A 6,664-nucleotide genomic window follows, 5' to 3' on the forward strand; every position below is an offset into this window, starting at 1 on the left:
CTTGAGATCATTCGTTTAAAGATACCGCATTACGTTGTTCTCTCTCTTCCCTATATCTCTGTCTCTGTGTGTGTGTGTCTGTACAGTAAATCAGAATCTCATTAGACATAGACGGCAATTTTTCTGAGCTGTATTATCCAACCAATGTAAGGCTAGCTATGATTACTTCACAGACAATTGTTTTAGAAAATGTTTCTTTGTGTCAGTTTTCAATCATACCTGGCAGGCAAAAATTTCTTTGATAAAATAAACACGTAAGAATTTAATTGCCTTTCATTAAATTAATAAATTATCATAAATACTTTCACACAATGTGACAAACACAACTCAAAGTTCCGTTTCATCGTTTGCTATCGTTATTCTTGTGATATCGAAAATACCGTTATTACTGTTTCTTGATTATAAGTATTATACGTCAGTTTGTATGACAACTTGAGGATATAAATACATTGCAACCCAACTATGGATGTACAGACAATTCTGTTTCGAAGTACTCGTATCACTTTTTCAACTTTTGTAGTCCTGTCTTCCTCAGTTGCGTGTAATATCACGGTATATTCATAATTTTTACTTATGGATCATCTGACAGCACACTCGAAAGTTTGGCAATAACATTTGATCTTTGGCAAAAACATTTGACAGTCGGCAACAGAAACCAAAACATTGCGTTGAAACAAGCGTTCAGTTCATAGCGCTGTGGAATGTGGGAAAAAACCGCAAATTGGCATTCATAAGAAGAAGAACAACATAAAAAATGCAACAGGAGCATAATATGTAAGAAATTGTCCACGCAACCTGTACGTACAGTTCAAAACATTGCTACTTAATAGGAAATACCACCAGAACTGTTTATAACCTATAGGCGCAGTAACAAAAATGTAAATGAAATAGCTAACATATGTACATATACCAGACCACTGATGATGCCTTGCAGAAAAAAATAAAGGCGAAACGCGTATGGCACTAAAATTGTTTTATTCAGTTGCTGTCAGACGGTCCATAAGTAAAAATTGTCAATATACCGTGACTCGTATCACTGTTTGTCAATCGACTCTCTGTCGTTTTCAATAAAACGCAGGATGTAGAAATCCTGTGCATAGCAGCTCTACTTGAAAGCGCATTCGTTTTAATGGTAAAAGCTATAGAAACAAGAAGTGTAAAATTATTCGACTGAGTACCTATTACAGAATTAATATACACTCCTGGAAATTGAAATAAGAACACCGTGAATTCATTGTCCCAGGAAGGGGAAACTTTATTGACACATTCCCGGGGTCAGATACATCACATGATCACACTGACAGAACCACAGGCACATAGACACAGGCAACAGAGCATACACAATGTCTGCACTAGTACAGTGTATATCCACCTTTCGCAGCAATGCAGGCTGCTATTCTCCCATGGAGACGATCGTAGAGATGCTGGATGTAGTCCTGTGGAACGGCTCGCCATGCCATTTCCACCTGGCGCCTCAGTTGGACCAGCGTTTGTGCTGGACGTGCAGACCGCGTGAGACGACGCTTCATCCAGTCCCAAACATGCTCAATGGGGGACAGATCCGGAGATCTTGCTGGCCAGGGCAGTTGACTTACACCTTCTAGAGCACGTTGGGCGGCACGGGATACATGCGGACGTGCATTGTCCTGCTGAAATGTAGGGTTTCGCAGGGATAAAATGAAGGGTAGAGCCACGGGTCGTAACACATCTTAAATGTAACGTCCACTGTTCAAAGTGCCGTCAATGCGAAGAAGAGGTGACCGAGACGTGTAAACAATCGCACCCCATACCACCACGCCGGGTGATACGCCAGTATGGCGATGACGAATACACGCTTCCGATGTCGACAAACACGGATGCAACCATCGTGATTATGTAAAGAGAACCAGGATTAAAACGAAAAATGACGTTTTGCCATTCGTGCACGGGTTCGTCGTTCAGTACACCATCGCAGGCGCTCCTGTCTGTGATGCAGCGTCAAGGGTAACCACAGCCATGGTCTCCGAGCTGATAGTCCATGCTGCTGCAAACGTTGTTGAACTATTCGTGCTGATCGTTGTTGTCTTGCAAAAGTCCCCATCTGTTGACTCAGAGATCGAGACGTGGCTGCACGATCCGTTACAGCCACGCCGATAAGATGCGTGTCATCTCGACTGCTAGTGATATGAGGCCGCTGGGATCCAGCAGGGCGTTCCGTATTACCCTCTTGAACCCACCGATTCGATGTTCTGCTAACAGTCATTGGATCTCGACCAACGCGAGCAGCAATGTCGCGATACGATAAACGGCGATCGCGATAGGCTACAATCCGACCTTTATCAATGTCGGAAACGTGATGGTACGCATTCTTCTCTTTATACGAGGCATGACAAGAACGTTTCACCAGGCAATGCCGGTCAAGTGCTGTTTGTGTATGAGAAATCGGTTGGAAACTTCCCTCATATGAGCACGTTGTAGGTGTCGCCCCCGGCGCCAACCTTGTGTGAATGCTCTGAAAAGCTAATCATTTACATATCACAGCATCTTCTTCCTGTCGGTTAAATTTCGCGTCTTTAGCACGTCATCTTCGTGGTGTAGCAATTTTAATGTTCAGCAGTGTATAACTTTCCACGACGTATTGCTTTCTGAACATTACCGGTTCCTTAGCTGAGAGAACTGACGCATTCTCATGCTGCGCCACTCGACTCGGAGGTAACCTGACTGTGGATGAAATATCGATGGAGAATGTTGGTTGACAGCCGGCCCGTGTGGCCGAGCGGTTCTAGGTGCTACAGTCTGGAATCGCGCGACCGCTACGGTCGCAGGCTCGAATCCTGCCTCGGGCATGGATGTGTGTGATGTCCTTAGGTTAGTTAGGTTTCAGTAGTTCTAAGTTCTAGGGGACTGACGACCACAGCTGTTAAGTCCTATAGTGTTCAGAGCCATTTGAACCATTTTGAAGTAAGCTAATCGGAAAAAATTGTCAGCCCCAGACTCCCAGGTGGGATTCCGTTGATAACATGTGACACGGGCCCTAGCCTTGAAAATTGTCTCAATTCGGTGATCCAAAGAACCCACAAGTTTCTTCATGTATTCTATCTTCAGTTGGGGCCAGATTTTGATAATTAGATCCTGTAGCGTTATCAAGTTTTCGAGGGATCCTGATTGCTACGTTTCACCCTCTTTTCCAAATAATCCTAGACATTTTCTCTGTGAGTAAGATTTAGTGGCTAAGATCTACATCTACGTGATTACTCTGCTATTCACAATAAAGTGCCTGGCAGGGGGTTCAATGAACCATCTTCAAGCTATCTCTACCGTTCCACTCTCGAACGGCACGCGGGAAAAACGAGCAATTAAATTTTTCTGTACGATCCCTGATTTCTCTTATTTTATCGTGATGATCATTTATCCCTATGTAGGTGGATGCCAAGAGAATGTTTCCGCAATCGGAGGAGAAAACTGGTGATTGAAATTTCATGAGAAGATCCCGTCGCAACGAAAAACGCCTTTGTTTTAATGATTGTCACTCCAATTCACGTATCATGTCTGTGACACTATCTCCCCTATTTCTCGATAATACAAAACGAGCTTCCCTTTTTTGTACTTTTTCGATGTCATCCGTCAGTTCCACCTGATGTGGAACCCACACAGCACAGCAACACTCTAGAATAGGGCGGACAAGCGTGGTGTAAGCAGTCTCTTTAGGAGAACTGTTGCACCTTCTAAGTCTTCTGCAAATGAATCGCAGTCTTTGGTTTGCTCTACAAACAATATTATCTATGTGATCGTTCCAATTTATGTATATTGGAATTGTAATCCCTAAGTATTTAGTCGAATTTACAGCCTTCAGATTTGTGTGACTTATCACGTAATCTAAATTTAACTGATTTCTGTTAGTACTCGTGTGAATAACGTAACATTTTTTCTTATTCAGGTCGAATTGCGACTTTTCGCACTACACAGATATCTTATCTAAATCATTTTGCAAGTCGTTTTGATCATCTGATGACTGTACAAGACGGTACATAACAGCATCATCTCCAAACCATCTAAGACGGCTACTCAGATTGTCTCCTATATCGTTAATATAGTTCAGGAACAATAGAGGGCCTATAACACTTTCTTGGGGAACGCCGGATGTTACTTCTGTTTTACTCGATGACTTTCCATCTGTTACTACGAACTGTGACCTTTCTGACAGGAAATCACGAATCCAGTCTCACAACTGTGGTGATACTCCGTAGTCACGCAAGTTTGGTTAGAAGACGCTTGTGAGGAACGGTATCGAAAGCATTCTGGAAATCTAAAAATATGGAATCAATTTAACATCCTTCCTAGTCGATAGCAGTTATTACTTCATGTGTATCAAGGGCTAGTCGTGTTTTGCAAGAACGACATGTTCTGAATCCGTGCTGACTACGTGTCAGATCAGCTGCGATTTGCTGCCTGAGCGTTCTTCAAACCAGAAAAGTGTGCCTGCAGCCCTGTGAACACGGGAAAGTCCACAATATCCTCATCATGAAGGTGTAGAAGAAAGGGGAACACTTCGTCGCAGAGAATGTTGAAGGAACCATCCTAGTTCATGGTGACGGTAAACAGTGGATCCAAATCATGGTACGAATATTACCCCCAAAACTTTACGGAAGCAGCTGCTTCCTGAACTTAACACTAAATGCCTCACTGGGCTGTCGGTACAATCGGAGCTTCGCCTCGATTCACTCGAAAAGAAATCGCAGCTCGTTCGACCGCTCTAGATGTCTCCAGTTAGCTGCCGTCTAGCTTCTGCGTTCTATGGCACACTGACGACCTCGTACTATACATGGTAAGTCAGGAGGAAAGAAAGGTACACGCTTTGATGGGTGATAGTATTGGTGATTCTGAACAAAAAACTTTATATCGACGTATGCCCTATTTCGAATGGTTTCCGAGACAGAACACCATTAATTTCATGCTATATTGCCTAAACCTGACATCATGAGACCGTGGCTGTGTACAATTGATGTAGGTTAATTCTGACAAAGAAGAAGACAGCAACCAGCCACTATTAATACTGCTGTAAGTAGCGCCGTTACCGGTTTCGAACTGGCAAGTTCATCATCAGATGGCTGTTCATACGATTTTCAAGATACACTTTACATTATCGTCCGTTTTAGATTTTTATTCTTCCACTGTTGCGAAGTATTTTTGGTGTGTTGTTGCCGTCGAGAATTCTGCGCGATTTTGTTGCGAAGTTGCAGGATTGTATTTTTCAAATATTACAAAATATATCCAGTGCTTATGTAATTTGTACATCACCATATTGTACAAAGCACAACACATACACACATGTAAAGTTATAACAAAAATTTCAGATTTACAAAAACCACATATTTGTAAATCTGCAATGTTTGTGATAACTTCACATGTGGCAAATTCTTTTTGGTGCGTGTGTGTGCCTCTTCGACTGTCAGCGACCTCTGTCAGTCAACAGACGAGGTCGGTCTATACGCTTTTGTGCTGTACGTGTCCCTTCACCATTTCTACTTCACTATTACATCGGAAACAGTGGACCTAGGGATGTTTAGTAGTGTGGAAATCTCGCATACAGACGTATGTTACAAGTGACACCCAATCATCTGACCACGTTCGAAGTCCGTGACTTCTGCGGAGCGGCCCATTCTGCTCTCTCACCATGTGTAATGACTACTGAAGTCGCTGATATGGAGTACCTGGCAGTAGGTGGCAGCACAATGCACCTAATATGGGGGTGTCTAGATATTTTTATCACATATTGTATGTATTTAAAGTCGCAATTTTGGTCTTCGGCCTGTCAGCAAGTGGTATTGCAATAGATTTTGTTTGAGCACAAGTCAGACTTTAAAGAAGTTCACGGAAGAGATGAACATAGTTTGAATAAAAGTGAATTTTGTACTCACTGCATGTATGTTCAGTGGAAAAAATGAATTGCACTGGGACTCTAACTTGGAGACCTAGATTTTGTGAGCAATGCTCTTCCTCTCTGGCGCTGACTGAATGCTCCTGAAATCTTAGCTTTACACTGGTGTATGAATAACATTGGTAGGTATATTAACAAGGATGAAGAATGTAACGTTTATTCCTGATGTTTCAGTTCTCGTAGGAGGTGGTCTCGGTGGTTTCCCACCCATCGTCTTCAAGGCCGACCTCCCCTACATGTTCTTCATACTGGATGACTTCACCAAGACGGTCCTTTTCGCCGGACGACTTGCATCACCTTCTATGTAAATTTTGATGAAATTAATATTATTCTTGCTGGTGAAATATGTAAGACTAGTTATTTAATAAAAAAACTGCATACTCGAAGGGTGTAAAGTGCGAGCGTCAGGAGCACATTACTTTTCTAACTTGTATCCTCTGAAAGTAACATGTAGCCCACCACTTTATCAGACGCGAATGTGAGCCCCACCCGATTGCACTCTGCATGGTTGATTAACGACATTGGCAGTACACTGGCCACGCCGGGAATGGCTTGTTTAGGTGAACGCTGAGCTGATCTGCATCTTCCACATCAGACAACACGTTATGCAAACAACGAGAATACGATCGCACACACAACAAAGGTCACACAATCCTCAGACGGGGTGTGTACAAACCTTCCTCCGCCAAATTAAATGACGACAGCGGCGACAGGAAGGCAGTCGTTCTGCGTGGTTCATGGTCGTCG

This window comes from Schistocerca gregaria, chromosome 2, assembly GCF_023897955.1.
Source record: "Schistocerca gregaria isolate iqSchGreg1 chromosome 2, iqSchGreg1.2, whole genome shotgun sequence".
Taxonomy (NCBI): domain Eukaryota; kingdom Metazoa; phylum Arthropoda; class Insecta; order Orthoptera; family Acrididae; genus Schistocerca; species Schistocerca gregaria.